The sequence below is a fragment of the Fukomys damarensis genome, unplaced genomic scaffold (genome assembly GCF_012274545.1).
Source record: "Fukomys damarensis isolate Sample0158 unplaced genomic scaffold, DMR_v1.0_HiC HiC_scaffold_3, whole genome shotgun sequence".
NCBI lineage: Eukaryota > Metazoa > Chordata > Mammalia > Rodentia > Bathyergidae > Fukomys > Fukomys damarensis.
Window position 1 is genome coordinate 14,243,727 of NW_022900915.1, and position 22,477 is coordinate 14,266,203.

At 34.2% G+C, this 22,477-nt stretch overlaps 1 protein-coding gene and 1 non-coding gene across 6 annotated transcripts in view; one reads left to right on the forward strand and one right to left on the reverse strand.

The window, feature by feature from the left end:
• The window catches only part of Nr3c1 (nuclear receptor subfamily 3 group C member 1), an 82,724-nt gene that overhangs the window by 21,051 nt on the left and 39,196 nt on the right, over positions 1-22,477 (forward strand). The gene's annotated exons all lie outside the window — the stretch shown is intronic.
• LOC117287514 lies at positions 18,183-18,285 on the reverse strand. The gene has a single exon (XR_004518794.1). It is a non-coding gene; the product is annotated as a U6 spliceosomal RNA (small nuclear RNA).

Here is a 22,477-nt window from a genome sequence, read left to right on the forward strand (position 1 = left end):
GTAAAATAAATTTAGACAATATTGGCTTTTAAAGATTTTGGTCTTTGCTTTTTTAATCAGTATTTTCAATTTCATTCTTTACAAAGACCATTTTCAACCATAAATCAAGGGAAAATTCCACTTCGCCATACATTTGGAAACCAAGGATATTTTCCTAAAACATTCAAGGTATTTTCATGTCAATACATTTGTGTAAAACCCACAAAAGTTGACTGGTGTCAAAAGACTCTTAATTTGGGAAGAGTAGTTAATTTCAAAGAAGAAAAAACTTGAAAAGCAAGTAGGGTTAAGCACTCAGAAACAAAGGGTCATAAAGAAAATGCAGTAAAAGGATCTCCTATTACCTACTAATAATAGGGTGTATCAAAGAGTATGTCACTGACGATCTTTCTATATATTCAGCATTGCATAGGTGCTGAGGGGTAGAAAAGAATCTTTTGTGTGTGTGTGGTACTGGGGATTGAACAGAGGATCTTCACGCCTTTCTTCCCTCCCTCCCTCCTTCCCTCTCTCCTTCTCTGTCTCCCTCCCTCTCTCCCTTCCTTCCTTCCCTTCCTTCCTTTTATCTTTGTTTATTTTGAGACTGGGTCTTGCTAAGTTATCCAGGCTGTGATCTTCTTGCTTCAGCCCCCCAGAATACGGGGGTTACAGGCATGCATCAACACACGTGGGAAGAGATCGTGTTCTTCCTTATCCCTAAGGAAGTGACACCAGCCTAAGGAGCCATGATGCAGATATGTGACATAATTGAGAAACAGTTAAAGGAAGCAGGTACTGAAAAGTGTACCAGAAGGTCACAGAACAGTAAAGCTAGTGTGGGAGAAGGGACAATGCATAGTTAGATGGTTGTTCCTTATGCAAATTAACATGTCCCATGTGTCAGATCTCATCCTGGACACAAAGTTCCACAGATGTTGTCCTAAGGGTAGCCCAAAGCAAAATACAAAGTACACCATATTTGAATCATAACCCTTTTTTTTTTTGGCACCCTCTCCTCTTGCCAAAATGAAGGATATGGTATCCTCCATAAATCTTCATTTTGGTGGCCAATGAATTTATATTCAATCAGCGAAAGTTAACAGTTGGATATTGAGAGCTATTTCCATTTTAACAGATGATACACCTTAAGAAAAGAATGCCATCATAATGATGGGATTTCAGGTATTAGTAGAAAGCTAGATACATTGAATCAAAAGAGCCCTCCAGATGTAACTCAGATCAAACTTTCGCATGCACAAGAATCGTACCATGTTTTCCATAGAGTAACAACTACGTTGGTGTTTTTTTCTCCTTCCTCCATTCTTCATTTCCAGTCCCCCACTGTACCTTTTCTAAGCCCTGATACTTATTTACTATAAGTCACAGATAGTGAATTAGTCAAGACTAGTGTCATGAATTTAACTACTGATAGAAAGCTCTTCCTAGTATGCACAAAGAAAAATAGATGTTTTTTTCTTGCCTATCTCCACCCGTATTTGTCATAGGAACTCAGTTGCTTCCCAAGGGACTCAAGTTGGTTGTAAATCAGTACAGCTAAGATCTAGGTGTTTACCTCAGTACACACTATAGATAACAAGAGGTAGATGAATATTACATTAACCTAATTAGCCCAAGTTGTTCCTATGTCAGGTTGGTCATAACTTGAGGGTCCACTGTGTAAGCAATTATTTAAGAAAAAAATGATAGCAACAGTGGCATCAATAATGTTAATTTCTGGTCACACAGAACTTACAGTTTATAAAATGCTCTCATTTGTGATCCCTTTTTAATGATAACACTAAAAGATAAGTGAAACAAGTTAACAAAAGACACTCTTCTGGTAAGTGACAGAGATTGGGTGTAACTTCAAGGCTCTTGCCAAGCCCAGTGCTCTCCTTGGTACTTTTCTGTCTCCTGAGTGTACAAGCTGCAGTCCCTACAATGTGTAATGTCCGACAAGAAGCATGATCTTCTGGCTTATGAACATTGTTATATCCTAGGTAGGACTGAAAACTAGAGCAATTAAAAAAGACTGGTATGCCACTGCCTGCCTTGCAAGCACAAGGACCCGAGTTTGATCCCCTGTACCAAAAAAGAATGGTATGAACCATGAAGAGGCCTAAATGACTTCTAGTTCAATCCTAAAGGGTGTAGAAAAAATATGCATGTTATAAGCCAAAAGCAAAAGCACATATTCACTAAAAATATGGAAATTGAAAATTAAAGGAATTTTCAAAGTTCTTGAGTTTTCTTTTAAGAAAAATGCTTTTCAGTCCAATAATTATGATAGTACTAATTTGGTAATCTCAAGTGCCCATATAATAGACAATAAACATAATAGAAAAAAGCAAATTTTATTTTTAAAGAGTGATATATAAACTAAAAAATATTTCCTGTTCTATGGCCAATTAAGGACTCAATGTAATTTTCAGTGAACTCAGAACTTTTGTTTCTATACTTTTATTAAGAATCTTCCATTCCTTATACTTGACTTTTCATTTGGGTGTGCTCAATAGTTTATGAATATTTGGAAGGTGAATTTTAAAAGCTTTATCCTGAATTGATTTTGAGATTTCACTCTCAGATACTAAGTTCTAACCATGTAGAAGTTGCTGATAATTTATTTTATATAGACAATTTCACCTTTTTTAAGCTTCAGATTATTTTTCCTTTTCTTTCATTGCTATTTTATGGTAGTCTTGAGTCAGTAAAAGCTTCCAAGTGAGAAGTTTTGTGCTTCTGCATCTGTCATGAAGCTATTCTGATATGTAGGTGTTTTGGCAATTGCTTCATGCTAGACCACTGTGGTGGGGGCTGTTCTGAGCATTGTGTTTAGCAACATCTCTGACAATTGAGGATCTTTCTTTATGGATATGTCTATTCTGGACATTTCATGTAAGTGGAAGTCATACATGTACATGGCCTGTGGTGCCCGGCTTCTTAAGAGTATTTCCAAGGTTCATCCATGTCATTTCATGCAATGCTTCTTTTTATGTTTATGGATTTTTGTACTGTTATACAGTATTCCATTATGTAGTTCGACCACATTTCATTTATGTATTACTCAGCAAATGGACAATTACATTTTCCTCACTATTATAAATAAAGCTGTTGCAAATATTCATGTAGAACTGTGTGGACATAGGTTTTGTCTTGCATAGATACCCAGGATACTAGATCATATGTTAACTGTTTTTTACAGTGACTGTACCATTTTATAGTCCTTCTAGCAATACATGACTCTCTGTTCCTCCACTTTTGCCTGCACTTGTTATTCTGTTCTTCATTGTAGTTATTCTAGTGGATATTTCATTGTATTTTTTTATTTGAATTCCCTAAAACTGTAATGATGTTGAGCATTTTCTCTCATGCTTCTTGACTACTTACATATCTTTTTTAGAGAAACAGCAATTCAGATCTTCTGCTCATTTTTAAAAATTAGGTGGTTTTTCTTTTGATATTTGTAAAATGTGTTTCTGTGTGTATTCATTCTAGACCCCTATAGACATGATTTTCAGACAGTTTCTCCCATTTAGAAAGTTGTGAATTCACTTTTTTGATAGTTTTATTTGACTCACAAAAAATTTTTAATTTTGGTATAGTTTCATTTCTTTTTAAAGTTTGATTGGTTGTCCTTTTGATGTTATATCTTCAAAACAATGCCTCATCAAAGATCCTTCAAAATTTCACTTACGTTTCCTTCTAAGATGGTTTTAAGTCTTATGCTTGGGTCCTGTTGCACTTGAGTGTGAAATAGGGATTTAACTTTATCCTTTTACACTGGGATAGCTAGTTGGCCCAGTACTATATGTTTAAAATATTACTCATTCCCTAGTGCATGGTCTTGATATGACTTACAGAACTGAATTGATCCTAAATGCGTGAGTTCATTTCTGGACTCTAAATTCTCTTCTGTTGATCTCTATGTCTGATCTTCTGTCAGTACCCTATTATTTTAATTACTATTTCTTTGTACTAAATTCTGGAAATGTGAATCCTCCCAACTATTCTTTTTCAAAATTGTTTTGCCTAGTTTGTGTTATTTGTAAAGCTATATGAATTTTAGGATCAGCTTGTCCATTTATGGAGGAAAAAGGCACTTGAAATTCTTGAATTGACCTGTACGTCAGTATGGGGAATACTGTGATGTCTTCCAGCTCATGCACACCAGATATCTTTGCATTTCTGTAGATACTTAATTACGTTTAACAAAGTTTCATAGTCTGGTTTCAATTCTTTTAAAAATATGTTTGCTTTTTGATGCTATCATAAATTCATTTTTACTTTCATCTTAAGATATTGCTACTATATAGTAATACAGTTTTTGTGTGTGTGTGTCAACTTTGTATCTGTCAACCTTGCAGAACTTACTAATAGGAGTGGGTTTGTTGGCTTGTTTGGCTTTTTGGTTGGATTCTTTAGGGTTTCTAAATATGAGATCATGTAATCTGCAAATATAGTTTTACCTCTTCCTTTACAGACTGGACACCTTTTTCATTTCTTATCTAACTACCTTAGTTAGAGCCCCCAATACGGTTTTGAATAGTAATGGTAACAACAGATAACTGTGGGCCTTGATCTTAGGGGTAAAGCTTTCAATTTAAATATGTTGTCAGCTGTGGGGTTTTCATAGATGCCCTTTATCAAAATATTGAATGTTTCCTTCTGCTTCTGCCTTGTTGAGAGAGTGAGTGAGTGTATGATCCTGAAAGGGTATGAGATTTTGTTAGATGTCTTCTGCATTTGTGATAGGTTTATCACATCAACTGACTTACAGATATTGAGCCAACCCTGTGTTTTGGGGTTTAATCCCATTTGGTCATGCTTTATAATCCTTTTAATTTGCTCCTGTATTCACCTTGCCAGTATTTTGTTGAAGATTGTGCATTTATATTCATAAGGGGGGAGGAGGGGGTGAAGGGAGGGCAGAGGTAAGGGGAAAAAATGAGAATCAAGACTTGTCATGTAGAGGTACAAGATCCCAACAATGAATGTAACTGTACTGTATCCCTAAAATGTACCAATAAACTCAATTAAAGCTGGAAAAAAAATAAATATTCATAAGGGACATTGTTCTGTAATTTAATTGTGGTATTTTTAGCTGGCTTTGATATCAGAATAGCATTGGCTTCATAGATTGAGTTAGAAAGTATTTCTTCTGTTCTTTAGAAGAGTTTAAGGTTTATTGATAACTTGCTTATTGATAACTTGCCTTCAGGTATTTGGTAAAATTCATTAGTAAACCCATTTGATTTTAGTCTTTTAACCTTTGTTTTATGCCCTAATGTATTGTCTATTCTAGAGTTCTAAGTGCACATGAGAAAAATGTATATTCTGCTTTTGTTGGGTGGAGTATTTGATATCTCTTAGGTCTAGCTGGTATGGTGATGTTTGAGTCTGTTTTCCTGATAGTTTTGTTTATTCATTCTGTTTCTTAAAAGTGGGGTATTAAAGTCTCTAATATTGTTAATTTGTTTGTCACTGTTTACTTCAAGTATTTTGGTGCTCTCTTTTTAGGTGAAAATAAGTTTATAATCTTGATGAATTGACCCATTTTTTGTTATACTTTCATCTCTCAAACCAACTTTTATCTATTTTGTCTCATGTCAGTACAGTCTCTCCAGCTCTCTTCTGTGTACTATCTCCATGAAATGTATTTCCATTATTTTACTTTACCTCTATTTGTCTTTGAATCTGAGTGTCTGCCTGCTACTCTCTACCACCATCATCAATTAATGTAATTATCAATAAGGATTTCTGATATTTTACTATTTCCTTGTCAAATCCTTTTGTTCCTAAATTCTTCCATTATACCCTTCTTTGTATTAAATACCTATTTTCTAGAGTAACAATTTTAATTGTCATTTCTGTAATTCATTTTGTTTTTAATTGCTCGAGACAAGACATTAACCTCTTAATTTATAACAATCTACTTTGCATTAATACCAACTTTATTTCAGTAATGAACAATATTTTCACCTGTCTCTCCCCCTTTTCCTTTACACTGGGTACCTGTCAACATGGATTTTAATTGATTTTTATACCGTTGTGTTTGAATCAGCAAACAGTAGTTACTTTTTGCTAGTTTTCTTTATTTTATGTGAAGTAGTTATTGTCTGGTCTTTTCATATTGGCCTGAAAGATTCTAACATTTGAGGGGCAGGTCTGCTAGTGACAAACTTGCAGTTTTTGATATCTGTGAATATGCTAATTCTCAGTTTTTGAAGGCCAGCATTAGTGAATACAGAATTCTTTTTTTTTTTTTTTTTTTAATATATATACCAGGGATTGAACTCAGGTTCTTGTGTTTGCAAGGCAGGTGGTGGAACCACTGAGCTAAATCCCTGGCCCTATCTTCCTGTTTTCTCTGATGGTTTCTGATTTTAAAAATCAGCTGATAAGCTTTAGAGGATTACTTGTAAGAATAAGTTGCTTCCCTCACTGCTTTCGAAATTGCATTTAGATTTTGTTAGTATTATTATCATGTATCTAGATGTGCCTCGTAGAATCTATTCTGTTTGGAGTTTTTGGGGATTCTTGCATATTTTTCATCAAATCTGGCCTTTTTTGGGCATTAACAGCCATCCTGCCCTTTCCCTGTTGTGTCGCTCTGACTCTGTGTTGACAGACACGGTGTGCGGTAAGTCTCTGGGAGTCTTCAGTCCTCACGTTGATCACCCCACCTCTGGCCGGCATTTTACCTCTCAGTTCCTTCACTGGACAATTTCAATTCACCTGTCTTCAGATTCACCGATTCTGTCCCACTGGTTGACATTGCTCTTCAGCCACCCTAGTGAATTCTTCATTTGTTTTTGTATTCTTCTCCTCCAAAGTTTGTTTGGTTCACTTTTGTAATTTCTATATATTCATGATGTCAATTTAATGAGACACTGATTCTATACTTTAGTTCTTTAGACATAGTTTCCTTTATGTCACTTAACATATTTAAAAGACGTTTTAAAATTTAATTTTAAATGTTTAGAAAGTACAATGTTTTTCTGAGGAACAGTTTCTGTTGCTTACTTTTCCTGTGCATGAGCTGTACTTTTTTCTTTGCATAATTGTGTATTTTTTTATTGAAAACTGGACAGTTTGAATACAGATTAAGCACCCCTAACCCAAATATCTGAAATTCAAAATCCGAAACTTTTTGGATGCCAACATGATAATTTCAAATTCTGGATTTCTGTATTAAGGATACTCAACCATTAAAGTCTATGTATATACTCCAAAATTTAAAAAAAGACAAAAAACTTTGATAACCTAAACACTTCCCAAGCATTTCAGATAAATTATATTCAGTGTGTATTATAGTGTGGAAACTCCAAAGTGACTCTCTTCTTTACTCATTATCTGTTGGTACTAAGTATTCAAGACATAGTTCAGTGACCTTTTTTAAGCTAATTCTGTAAATTTTATATTTTCCCATTGTGAACACTCTGAAGTCTCCATTCTGTTAGCTTAGTGGTCATTTAACCATTGAACAGAACTTTTATCAAATGCCTAGAAGAAAACTGTCTTCCAGTGTTTGTCCAGGGGCTCTGTGTGAGTAGTTAAGGGTAACTTTCCACTATCACCAGTGGAGTTTTAAACCTTACTTTAGTCTTTACGTACAGCTTCTATATAGCTTCAAGGTCAATAGGCAGTGAGAGTGTTGGGCTTACTCAAGTCTTTCCTGAGCTTGTGTACTTATGTATGAGTTTCCCTACTCATGTGTATGGCCTTCTAGATTTCTGAGAATATGTCAGACCTTTTCAGAGCCCTTATGGGACTCCCTAGTTTTTCCTTTTAAGTTTTTTAGCTAGTTTGTTTTTTGTAAGCACTGTTGACCATCACTTCAGTCAACAGAAAACTAAGATACTAGCATAGATGCTTTCCACACCATCCTTCTCCAAGTATAGCACTTTAGCACTAGTCAGTTGTAAATTAAGCAGAAATAAAGACAATACTTTTGAGGTGGTCTTCCATACAGCCACTAGACAGGTTAAAATAAATAATTCTTTGTGAATGAGGACCATTCTATTGCGTTCCATATCAGGAATGTGAGTTGTTATTTTCATGGCTACTGCTACACTGGGATCAGTTCAGACTAGGTAAATTAAAATGTCATGTAGTTTACCTTTCTTACCAAGAATCAGCTAGATGTGTGTTTTTTTTGGTGGGGGTTGTTGGGGGTTTTTTTGGTTTTTTTTGGGGGGGGTTGTTGAATAAGCATTTCTGGGTTGCTTCAAGTCTTAGTTTTCAACTGGGTTCTGAAAAAGTCTGAAAGCATTCACTTTTTTTCTTTGTTTTTATGGACGGGCAGAAGCTAGAGTTCCTTACTCTAATTTTGTTGACATTGTTGTCATACTTGTCTTAAAAGCACTTTGTAAAATCCAAATTCTGGTCTCTCTCAAGTCTGAATAATTAAAAATACTTTTATTGTCCTTTGGTTTGGGAAATGAATTCAGACTGGCCCAAATCCAGTATTAGAGCTCTTTCAAGATATTTTGCCACTTGTCTTAACTTTAGAATTTGATGATTCCTACACATTTAACACTGATGGTCCTCAGTTGTTTCAAGTTCTACTTTGGAACAAATGAGCTTCTTATGGAGAAGTTATGATTGTTACAAATTATATATTGATAACCTTGTTCAATTTTTTTCATGGAAATGCAAAAATTTTATTATAACAACTGATCCACATTTAAAGCCACTAATACATGGTGGTACTGCCACCAAGCCAACAGGTTTAATAATTATGCCATCTTTTTCTGTGTGATAGAGTTTGAGCAATTGATTACAGTGTTTTCCCAACTGCCCCAAAGAACCATCAAGAACTGTAGAGGGCAAGGATTGGGGATTTAACCAAGCATTCCCTGGTTCATTCTCCAGTACCACAAAACAAAACTAAGTGGGCGCTCAGGAGAGTCTAGGGCAAATACAGAAAAATTAATGTACCATTTATGACAGACCTGTTTCCAGAGAAGCTTTCCTTTGAAGAAAGGAATTGTAAAATTATTTCAAATGTTACTTCTTGTGTTGTGATTTTGCTATTTTAGAGAAATTAATGGAAAGTAGACAGAGTATTAATACTAGTGATAAGAATTTAGAGTTTCTGGCTGGGTGTATTTGATTAATTTGCATATGTTAAACCAGCCTTGAATTCTAGGGATACATTCCATTTGGTCATACTGAATGATCTTTTTGATTTGTTTTTTATTTGCTTTGCTAGTATTTTATTCAAGATTTTTGCAATAATGTTGATTAGATTCTAGCTAATAGCTAACCTTTAATTTTTGTTTTAGAAATGTATCTATCTATGTGGCTTTGGAATCAAGGTGATCTTGGACTTGTAAAACATGTTTGGAAGTATTTCTGCTGCCTTAGAAAATTTTAAGAAACATTAGTAATAATAATAATTTGAGTGTTTGGTAGAATTTAGCCTTGAAGCCATCTGTTCCTTGGCTTTTTGTGTTGGAAGGGTTTTAATACCTTCATCAAGCTCTTTGACATGATCTGTTCAAGCTCTCTTTCTTCCTGATTCAATCTTGTAGTTAATATTTTTCTAGGCATTTATTTTTCCTGTATTATGCAATTTGTTGGAATAACATTGTTCATAGTAGTCCTTCAAGATCTTTTTTGTTTCTGACATGTTGGAATGTCTCCATTTTATTTGTATATTTGTTTGGGTTTTTTTTTTCTTAGTTTATCTTAGGTTTTTTGTCAGTTTTGTCTTTGTTCTCCCCTCTCCAAAGAACCAACTCTTGCTTTTACTTATGCTTCCTACTCCATAGATTTTCTGTCCTAAGGATTTTATTTTTGTTCTGTTATTATTTCTTTTCTTCCTGTCACTTTGGCTTCAGTTTATTATTTCTTTTCTAGTTCCCTGAAGTATAAAGCTAGGTTGCTTACATCTTCTTTAATGTAGGCATTTTTTACTATAAAATTTCTATTAGAACTATGTTGTACATCTGTCATTTTTCTAACGATATTTTTTCATTTGTTTGATTTCTTCTTTGGCCCATTTGTTGTTCAAGAGCACACTGTTTATTTTCATGTATTTATGAATTTTCCCAGATCCCTTATTTATTTATTTATTTATTTATTTATTTATTTAGGTACCCGGAATCAAACTCAGGACCTTGTGCTTGCCAGGCAGGCACAGTGCCACTGAGCTACATCCCCAGCCCTTTCCTCCTCCATTTCTAATTTCATATGACTGTGACTAAAAAATAAAATGTTAGTTAGATATGATTTGAGTCTTCTTGAATTCATTACTATGTATGGCCTAACATAATCTATCGTGACATGTTCTATACTGAATATTTTGTGCTTCTAAATGCCAATAATTCAGTAATTTATTCCTGTGTAAATGGTAATAGCTAACCTTGAAAAGTTATTTTTCTTTAATGTTGCCAAAGCCTTTCTGAAACAAGGCAGACATCTTTAAAGATTTTTTTAAATAGCTTGATAGTACACAAAGCTGTAGAGAAAGAATTTAAACATACTGTAAAACTGGATTGTACACAAGCCAATAGAAGCTCATGCTATGAAAAACATGTTAGATAATCTTTTTGTGAAAAATGTGGCTTTTCTTTACAATCTAGTAGCTTTTCTGTGTGCTAAACTTTAGCTTTTTTGTTTTGAATTACTCAGCAGGGTAAGCTGAAACCACAAATACCAGTTAAACTGTATGCCTTCATACATGCTTTTACAGTTTAGTACATAGGTCTCAAATGTTCATTTCTGAAATTTTTCAGTATAAACAAGCGTTTTTTTAATCCAAACTGAAAAAAACAATTACTTTTTAGTGTATTTCTGTTAGCAATTATGAATATATACTGTCTCCTCATCACATAAACAATCTGTTTAAAAAAGTGGATACTTCAATATTAATGAGCGGCAGAAGTCATTGAGTACTTGGGGAAATGAGAGGAGAATGCTTTTGCCGAAAGATGGTCGAGGAAGGTTCCAAGATACATAGAATCTTCCAAGATTTCACACATTTGATTAAATCTTCCTTGGAAGGTTCCAGTAATGGGTGTAGAATAAACAAAAACCTAGCCTAGAGGCTCACTGAAAACATTTCATACTGTATATACTGTACTTTTTTAATGAATAACTTGAGTTGGCATAAGTGAGGAACACTGAGAAAACTATATTGACAGACACTTCCTGTGAGAAACTGGTGAGAGATAATGTTACAGCTCAGATTTTTATAAGTGCAGGAAGACTTGATAGAGCCTTGGAAATGAAACTTGTAGCTGCTTATGAAGATGAAGTAGAGCAGTGGTTTTCAAACTTTCACATACAAAGTTTGATGGTAAGCCTGATAAAAGTATTATCTATAACACAATGGTCAATTGATCTCACTGATTTCTTGCTAGATATTATAAATCTGCATGTATAAAAGAAGCATGTCAACTTTACCTGTCCTGAGGTATTGCATAAAATTTAAATGAAAATTTTGTTTCTGGCAGAGGATCAGATCAGACTAAATTAAAGTTAGAGGGAAGAGTTGAGGTTCTAGTGTTCAGAGTTTTCTGAAAATATTTACACATAATTCCTTGATCTACAGAATACTTTTCAGGGAGAAAGGAGGGGATAAAAGAATTAAGGTGTGTTATATACATGTATCAACTCCCCACAATAAAAGTATTATGTAACATAAACATGCCCCAATAAAAAGGTAAAAAAGAATTATTTTTGTAAATATCTAACAGTGTCAGATATTAGATGCTTAAAATGGCTAAAATGTTCAAAGGATACTATTGTATTTATGACTCATGTCAAAATGACACTAATGCTTTTAATGTAGAAAATGTCTTAGAGCCTATTCTTTTTCTCATTCTGTTCAGATTTTTCCATTACTGAGCTAATGAGTATCACACTGAATATGCTTAAGACAAAACAATCTTCAGTGAGGACTTATCCTTACTTTGAAATGCCATCAAATCACTGGAGAGAATGAATAAGGAAACAGAATGAAAATATTTACATATTTTATTTATTGTGGTGGTAGGGAATGGGAAGAACAGCTGGTGGTAGGGTACCCTGATACGCTTTACTGAACATAACTTTCTTATTCAGTAGTACACAATAATTAAATCAGGGCATTTTGTGTGTTTTCAGATTAAAGAACTTTTCACCGGGCTTGATCAGGTATTCAAAAAAATAATCACTTAAATTTTTTGGTGTTTATTTCAGGATTTTCACTTAGTTATTAACTAAAATTTCAAAATTTTAGAACTAGTTTTAGTTCTGGAAGTCTAACAGCTAAGAGAGTTGAGAAGCAGGATGAGATAAAAACTAGGAACAGTTTAAGAACTTGGGGCAGCTCTACTGCTTAAAAAAAGAGGTAAGTTATGATGAAATAATGAAAGTCTGTATTTTCTGGTGCAGACAACCAAAATATTAGTAGAGCATAATTCTTTTGCGTATTGTAAGTGCTATTTTAGAGATACTACTCTGCAAAATTATAAAAGGTAAAAAGAGTGGAAGGTAAAGGAAAAGAGGAGAAAGAAAACATGGCATTCACCTATTGATAGTTTGTGACTCCAGCTTAAATTACCTTTTGCCAATTCAGTTACAAGCTGAGGATTACAGAATTCTTTTTAAATTGTTTAGCAGTATTTTTCACTTATTTTATCAACATTTTTAGCTTTTTTTATACTGTGTTACTCAATTGTATGTGGAATATAAATAGTTCCTTTATTAAGCTAGGAAGGTAAGGTTTTTTTTTAAGTGTTTGAAAGGGAAAGTGGAAGCTAGAAGAAATAAATTCTTATTATATTATACCAAACTAAAGTTTAATTTTCTTTGTGCAGCATCTTCTTGCAAACTACTTATCAATGTGTTGAGAAGCAAACTTGCTTTTCTAGAGCAAATACACTGGCATTACACTGTAAATATAAAACTTTCAACCTATTTAATGAATAGTTGATACTTCTGTAGCCCTTTGGCTTAAGAATTGACTGAGGAAGTGAGGAAGTACCACTGCTGCCTCAGCCTTATTTTGAAATTTTGTTTATAAGCTACAGTTTCTAATACCATGAAGCTGATACATTTTTGAATATTAATTATTGGAACAAAGACAATTTGATTTTATATTTATTACTTACTGGTTGAAGTCTAATTTAAATCATACACCCTAGTGGGATCTTACAAACAACCTATGTAACCGTGACCTATATAACTAGTCCCGGGGCTTTATGCATATATTCTTGCTTTTGGGCTTTGAAAAAATAAAATGATTAGCACATAGTTTTTTAGCTGCAATAGTAGAGCACTTGTCCACCATGCATGAGACCCTAGGTTCAATCCCCACTACTCAAAAAACAAGAAAAACCTTTTGATTCTTAAAATCCTTTGGGGTGAGATTTGTTTAAAATGTTTGATTTTGTTGATTCTAGGATTAGGTTAATATTAATGAGATAGCCTGAGATATGACCTATGTCTGTCACTCATTTTAACATTCATTCACTGATCTCTGAATGGAAGACACATTTTGAACTTTTTGGTGACAGCTGATACTGGGTGATATGTATGTGACCTTGGGGAAACAGTTTAAGGAATAGTTAGTGACAAGTTTAGTCCAAATAAAAATGGTTTATTACCTGATTTTCCTTGAATTGAAATAGCCAGTGAGGGCAAGAAGAGGCATCTAAGGTACAAACACCAAACCCTGATTTCTAGGGCCTAAGCTAGTATTATCTGAGTCACTTTACTTTTCTTTCATCTGTTATTCTCTGAATATTCTGTTTCTTAGACCAACTAAGGTGAACTTCTACTGAAGTAAGTTCAAATCCATTTTTAGGTATTGTGACCTTTAAAAATTACATTTAGAAGCTACTTAAAATGAGTAAAGGACACTTTTTCCACTGATAAAACTTTAGTTTAGGATTGCACGTTGACAATGTCTAATAAAATGTCGAGGTTATGTAAAATGGATTGGAATATTTTACAGCAGCTTACCAAAAAATACTTGTAAAAACGTATTAAAGCTTATATGCCCTTCTTTGATGATCTATTTTGAAAGACACTGTATGTTTGTAGGCATTTTTTCTCTGTGACAGGATTGGTAAGCAGGGAGTAAACAACTTACTGTAAATGGGCTCTGTGCCAGCTGGCTTCAAGCAGCATCAAGCTTGTGACTTGCAGTCAGGATTGGGAAAATGCCTTTTAACTTGTTCATTTCCGCTGCTTTTAAATATGGGGAAAGGCACAACTGAACTAATTTATTAAGTACCTAATAAGATCTTTTACGGCATACAAGATCTTTTAGGAATGTCCTATAATTTATTAGTACTGTTTTATTGGATCTGAATACTCTGATGTGATGAGAAGTATTTCAATAATTAAAAGGAATTTCTCAAATTGGTTTGTTTGATATATTAGATCTTTGAGAGTTTCTCTGAATTTTACAGTATTTTCAATGTATTTAACTTATTACCCATCAATGTTTTCGGGCAAAATGTTATATTAAAACTCAAAGATTGTTTTCTTTCTTTAATTCCATAGATAAACAAAATACATAGACATAAATACAAAGACAAAATACATACACATCCAAAGATGTATTACAGTACCCAAAGCATTTGTTTGGAGTGAGTGAACCTTTCAGTCAACTGAGTATCGTCTCTATGTAAAAAGTAGAAGCTGCAGAATCCTAGAAAATTCTGTACTGAAAATACTATTAGTCAAGACATAATAGTATTCTTAAATACTGTACTACATTGTTCTGCAACTCAGAAAATATGCTTAGAACAGTGTTAGAGAATCAGATTATTAACTGGGATGCTTCTGTAGAGTGATATAATGCATATTTGCAAATTGTGTGAAGTTTGGAATTTTGTCCCCATTAAAATTTATTTTAAAATTTATAAAATTAAAAGGCTTGTTTTATTAAAAAAATAAAACCTTATATACTTAAAGGTACCACTGCAGTGATGTAGTAACTTGCATTGTAATTATCTTTAAAGTCTTTTAGGGTAGATTCCACTGCATGATACATCAGATTATTAAAACAAATTAAGATTAGTAAATTTTGTTTTAGTGAAAAAGACATTAAGTTGGCATATTTTTTCATTTACAGGATCACGTAAGTGATCATTAGTGAAAGCAAATTTATTACAGTTGTTAGGTGGAAGTGTAAAGGTGTTTGATGTTAGGTAGCCCTTCTTCCAAAATATGAAAATAAGAAGAGTATCCAGTATACTTCAGTAAACTTTTAATTTATTCTTCCTCGTTCACTAGTTAAGTTTTCTTGGGGGCATAAACCCCTTTGAGAATCTGATAAGAGTATTTGATCTCCACAAGAAAAAAAGAATGGATGAAATATATTTCAAAGCTACGATTAGCATTTGCCATTTCATATTAACTGTGCTTTATTTAAATTGATGGCAGTGGACTAAAACTTAGGGAAGGTGATGTACAAATGATTCTAAGAAATTAGTTATCTCTAGCATCCACTGCAGTTTACCAAGTAAAATGATAAATCAAGACACTGATCTTGATTTGGTATATATAATTTGCAATGAAAGAAACAGCAAATAAATCACTTTGGTTGTCTGCCCCAAGTATGTCACATGTAAACTGTTTTGCTACCTCTAAATGCCACAAAATCTGTGACTTAACAAGAATTTAAGGAACTGGTTATCTGTCTTGGTAAAGCACTCCCCCAAAATGCTTCTAAAAATCACTGAATTATAGGTGTAACATAATAGCTCCAGCCATTACAGATATTCTACCATATTTAGGTATTAATAATTTGTGGCTGAAAACCCCAACATGTTAAAAAACATTTTAAAAAACCCTTGAGCCAGGGATTTAGGTCAGCGGCACTGCCTTGCAAGTGCGAGTTTGATCCCCAGTACCAAAAAAACAAAATATAAAAAACAAACCTTGAGATTTATGCAGTACGAATGAAAAATGTATTTGAGAAATTTTAATTAGAGAAGAACAGAGTTCGTGGTGTTTCTGTATAAACCAAAAAGATATATCTTGGATAGTCGATTCTTGCTGGTAACTGAACTTTTAAGTTCCCAGTGATAACTAAATTTTATTTTTGATACAGTAATCTAGCAATACTAGAATCGCTTTACAATTGTTTGCCATGTATTATAATGTGTAATACCAAGGGAAACAAAATTAGAAAATAATAACATCTTTGCTAAGCATTTGTTAATCATTTCCTGTATTGTAAGTACATGTGTAACTGTGCAAAGTCATAGAAAACTATGCCCCCCCCCAAAAAAAAACCCGAAGTTAAAGGAATGGGAATGTTATAAGGAATTAAGCTATGCCCAGAAGTACATAACAAATTCCTCTTTATCTGTTAAGCCATCTTTAACACATCTCTGAGTTTTTAAATGACAGTATCTCCTAATAAGCATGTGTTATAAGTGGAAAGGCATGACACTTGCTAGTTTTGTGCAGTGTGTACAAACTACTGTCTTCCAACTAGGATCCAATGGACTACTTCTAAAAAATTGTTAGATGGTGGAAACTTTCAAGAGAAAATCTTTGGCTTACCCCCGCTTGTATAATCCATGTGTTTCATACCACAACACAGCAAAGAGTGTATTTTATGATAGTTTACTCTCTCAGATGTTTGTTAATTTTGGTAGAATAAACAGAGCCCTGGATTTGTCCCTTTTTTCAACAAAAGAAATGACTCTTACCTACATCTCCGTAACTTAAATTTTCACTCCTTATTTAAATCTGTTTGAGAAGGGTTCTGCAATTTTTATAAAGTCCGGTGTTTGAATTGTAAGTAGTATAGCTGGACATAATGTATTTGGGCCAAATAAGGGAAGGTTGTGAATATTGTACTAAAGGATTTGGGTTTGAGGGCAGAAGAGATCCACTGCGTTTTTGAGCTAGGGTTTATTTGCTCTTGCAGTACCTTAGCATAGTACTCTGGCAGTTGTGCATAAGATCTATTATATATTGTTTGTTTTATATGGGTAGAAGAAGGAGCTCTGTAAGAGAAATTTCATACAAAAGTAGTTATAGGAGCCACTGCCAAAGATCTGTCAAGAACTAGTAAAAGTATGAACTAGAGTGGTGGCATAGGAGAACAAAATAAAGGGATAACAGATGTGAAAGTTATTGGAAGGTATGATGTGGCAGTGAATTGATGTTGGAGTCACTCGTTTCTATTTCCACTCCACTGACAATTAACTTTCCAATGTTACTAGTCACTTTCTTGTCTTTAAATTCATTGGACACTTTTCAGTGGCCTACAGTGTGCCATCCCTGTGCTAGACACCAGGATCCTGTTTGTAAAGGCTTCTTACTATGATTTTTATGGTACAGTTCTGTTTCTGGTTTTCCTTCTCTTACCTCTGTGGGCTCTTTCTTTGTAAGTTCTTTTTCCTTTTACTTTCTGGGGGTTTTAAGCTCCCTTTTCATTTTCTTCCTTTTCCTGTGTGATCTTAGTTCCCATTTCTCCCTACGCATTGAACATCCATATCGTCTGTGGCTCCTGCTCAGATCTGTTCTTATAACCTCTCGATCCACATTCTTATAACCTCTTGATTCACATTTCCTCTTGATCCACATTTCTCAATCCTACTGAATATCTTCTGTTCAGTGTATTACAGGCCTTTCAAACTCAGTGTGTCCAAAATAATTCCTTACCTTCAACATCTCAAGTGTGCTTCCTCTGGGTTGGCTTTAGCTCAGGCGGTTACTTCCGCTCTCCAGACTTCTCATATATCAAATGTGCTTCCCCTTGTTCCCATATTTTCTATCTAAGCAAATGTGTGGTACCTTATCAATCCCATTCCCAAAGGAGACATTTGGACATAATTTTCAACTACCCTTTCACAGCTCTGCCCATAGTGTTTCATTTGTAGATTTGATGAAGTATCTTTGCCAGTCTGTTTACTTCTTTACTTTTATTTTTGCCTTCTGGGGATTGATCAAACCCAGGACCTCACAAGTGCAAGTCAAGCACTCTACCACTGAGCTATATACCTCTAGCTGTCTACTTCTCAATTGCTGCTGCCTTACCATAATTTTTAGCTGGATTACTGACACATAACGTTGACTGCAGTGACCCTTGTCATCTTCATTCTGCTAACACATAGATACATTCAGATCATTCTCCTGTTCTAACACTGTAGAGTCCTCAGTGCACACAGGACAGGTGAATGGTTTACTGTGGCTTATAAAGTCTTTTTATGATACCCTTTTTGCTTTTTATTGGATACCTTTTCTTTCTTTTTTTCTTCATGAATTTGCGTGTCATCCTTGTGCAGGGGCCATGCTAATCTTCTCTGTATTGTTCCAATTTTAGTATATGCTGCCGAAGCAAGCCTACCCTTTCTTTCTAAACTGTTCTTATTTCTCTCTTGCTCTTGTCCCTTTGCATAATATTGTTTCCTGTAGTTCAGTCTAACCTCTATCTCCTTTCTCCTCCTCCTCTAAAATCCATCCAGCTGAAATGTCACATCCTCAAGTAAACTCATTCCTGAAGGATTTATATCAGTACCATAGCATTCTCCCACCCTAGCATTTACCTAATTATATTATAACTTTAAAATCCATGTAAAAGGCTTTTTCTACCACTTGCCCTCCACTTCAATTTTGCAATGTATCATTTCACAACAATTAGAAATTTGAATAAAATTCTGAGTTGGCATGCATGGAGAGAAAAATGATTATATGTCTCTCAATGATCCAATGAGCATTTGTGGGGAAAAAATGTTTACAAATATAGTAAGAGTTATTCTCTTTCTATATTTATATAAAAATGTTGAGTCTTTCTAAAATGTGTTTGAATATAAAAATCTGTGAATGAAAAATGAATAGAAGCATGAATATACGGATAGATATAAATAGATGGGAGGGGACTTAAGGACAAGTGCTGTACTTGAGTCAAGTTTTTCTTTTGGAGATAAGTTTGCTATCTTCTCCCACAGCTTAAAAGAATAAATTAAAGATTAACTGTAAAGATCACTCAGAAATCAAATTATCCCTCTTAATATTTTATTAACTTTTAATGCTTTGGTATATAACTTCAGACATTTTTATTTTTCTGCCTTCATAAATTCTGTATCTACAAAAAGAATGGAATTATTCTATCCACAGATCTTATTTTTATTTTAGCATATACCACATTTTAACCTGATTTTTTCACTTAATAAATGGATTTCCCATAGAATAATGCGTATAAATATGTATCAGGAATTGGTAAGCAACAGCCCTGAGGCCAAACCTGGCAGCTCAAAACCTATAAGCTAAGAATGGTTTTTACATTTTTTAAAATGTGACAACAAATAAGCAAAAAAGAATGTGTTTCATACTACTTATAAAGTCTTAACATATTTACTGTCTGACCTTTTACTGGAAGAGCTTACTAGTCCTTGACCTCATCATCCTTTTTGTTGTATGTATAATATATTTATTTTTTTCATTATTTGTGGTAATTACATCCTAAAATTTCAGTGACTACTGTATTATCAAATACCGAACCACTGCTCCTAGGGGAACTATCAAGTCTCTGATTGCGACATTTTGTCAGCCTAACAATATATAGCCATGTTTTATATATGTTTCTATTTAAAGACACCTTATTTTCATATAATGTATATCATTGATTCATTAATATTGAACTTATGGCTGACACCACTATGAATCATGCGCAGTCAAAGCTTATCTGATATTTGTACTTTCTCCCTAGGGTACATCGTAGCTTTCTTGTGCTTTAGGACACTAGAAAGCATTTTATCTTTCTATGCATAGAAGGTATTTTAAATAGAAAAATAACCAACCAAAAGCACAAAACTTCAAATACTGCTACACTAAAATATACCATGAAAAGGTATCCATAATTGGCCAGTACAGCACTACAAGTGTTGATTCTGGGGTTACAAATAAATGTTAGCAAGTAGGGAAACTTGCCAATATGAAAACTAAATAATTATTTGATCACTAAATCAGATTCCAAAAGTTGAATTAATAGCACCTTATGAACATCCTGACTTTTTATCATTCATCAAGTGGTGTACTTTGGAGTTTTTGTGGGCATTTTCAATAGTTTTACCTTAAGTCCTATTCAAATCTTGTAACTGAAGCTCCAAAGTGTACTACCAGAAAGGTGAGTCGATGCTTTGAGGAGAATCGATAAAGTTGTGGGTCAAAATGATTAAGAAACCTTGCAGGCCTAGAGATTTGAAATGAATACTGAAGAAGTTCATGCAGGGAATCTCAGTCAAGCTACCTGTACTTTGATGATGTAAGACCTCAGACCAAAAAGACACCAATGGACAAACATTCAGAGGGAGTGATTCAGGGAAGAGATTGAAAGCTGACATAGGTGCATAAAGGAGTGGGAGCTCATTCTTGAAACACAGACTGGGCACAGGCAGCACAGCTGTATTTGCTAACTGAAGAAATCTGTACTTTTTTCTCTACAAAACAGATCTGTTAGATCTGAGGAGTTGCACAGAAGCTGCATCTTAGCACATACTTGATACTGTTAACTTCCTTTATTAATGTCATTTTACACAAATGATACTTTTTCTTGATGTCTAGTTTGGTCTGGATTTCTACAATAGGAATGTGATTGCACAATCTTGGTTATGGAAAGAAGGTCGCCTTTTCAGGCTGTAAGTTTTGGGTAGCAAAATATAACTTGGCTCTCCACTTCCACATACAGTAAAATGGATTTGAAAAAAAAGTCACTGTGTTCTTCAGTAGATATTGGAAACAGGAGGTAATTTAAGTGGGATTTCTAAGTGATTTTATTTCTTTTATTTCTCTCCCAGTGTGGTACCTGTTAAAATGTTTAGTGTTAAGAGTTGAAGCCTGGTTGAAGGCACAGGTCTGCAGGTGCACGTCTTCTCTCACATGTTAGTTTATGTGGGCTGGGAGGTGGGGACTGGTTCTGGGCTCGGCTCCAACATGAAGATGACTGAAGCTTGAGCAAGGTTATAGCCTGTGTGTGACGTGACAAGACTGTGGACTCTACATAGTCTTCCACTTTTTACTTTGGTGAAGGAGTTCAAATAAACTAATAGGATAATGCAAAAGATCTTTGTGTATTTTTGAGCATGTGAATATTTAACATTTAAAATACTGTTACATGTAAGTAGGAGAAGCTGCTCCTTATGGACAGAACTTAACTCTCTCTGATGAGAAGTTTCCTTTACTGTGCTATTTATTAAAGACTGTGTTGTAAATGCTAAAACACTAAGCACAGATAAGGTCACTATGTTATTGCTACTTTATAATACCAGAAATGAGTTTTCAATAGCCTTGTCACATCTGCTGTATTTTGGCAAGCTATCTTGAATTATGAAAGACTCTGATCTGATTTTTTTATTTTTCTGATTCTCCTAATTGTTTTCTGTTCATAAAAGAAATATCACTCCTTACCCTAAATTGAACAACTTATTGCCATGTTTTTAGTTTCCAAAATAGCTAACACATAAGAAATTTAGAGTCCTGTAAGTTCTTGAAGTTCCTAGTCATTTCAGTTCTGCTGCTATGCTCTAAGACATCTTTTAAGAATAATTTCATTGTAGCCACAACTGAGATCTAGAAGTTATTTCAGTCAGTTTTGGGCTTTTCCTTTTAATCCAGAGATTTGGAAAATATTAAATTGTTAGGTATATAACTTTTATATTAATATAGCAATCCAGTTTTCCTGTACATCTTAAGGCCACCTACACCTTCTGTCAGATTAAAGTGTTAATGATAGAAAAAAAACAGCACTAAGGCTAAAATAGTGCTGAATTTATTAAATAGCTTCACAGAAACCTGTTTTCTTCTGTACCACCTGAATTCTCTGTGGGCCTCTTGAGGGATTCAGTCACTTCATCTTTAAGTGCAAATAGTAATACTTGGTCTACCTTTCAAGAATATTAGGAAGATAACACTGCTACTGTGAAAACACTTTGAAAAAGCTAAAAACTATAAATGTACAGAGGGTAACAGTACTGGGACTATTGCTACTTAATGTTTAATAAGAGAGGCAGCATGTGACACACCCTGAAGATTAAGGGCATGGATTCAGAAGCTGGTATGCCTGAAAGAGAAACCTGAATCCACTACTTGTTTTCTCTGACTTTTCATTTTTCCCTTGTCTATATGATGGGAATAATAATAGTACTTACCTATATAAGCATTAACTACTATTGCTGGTTCTCAAGAAAAAAAGGTTGTTGGTATTCATTCTGGATTTTGCCTTTGTGTATCTGAATCAGAGAATCATATATATTAGAACTGAAAACTGTGCCTGCTACGAGCTCAGTGGCTTTATTCATAACTCAGAGAATTCATCCAGGGAATCCAAAAGAGTTGTTGATAGTCACCTGAAAGGTGGTAGTGGAAAATACCTGGAATCCTCATTTTTTCCATTTGGGCTTGGGGGTAGGGTGCATCTGCTTTGCACTTAAGTACTGCAACATTCTAAAGATAAAAATGTATTTCCATTGTGTTACCAAGATGTCTACCATTTCACCCTCTCTTCCTTAAATGCTATTTTATATTTGTACCTTGTAAA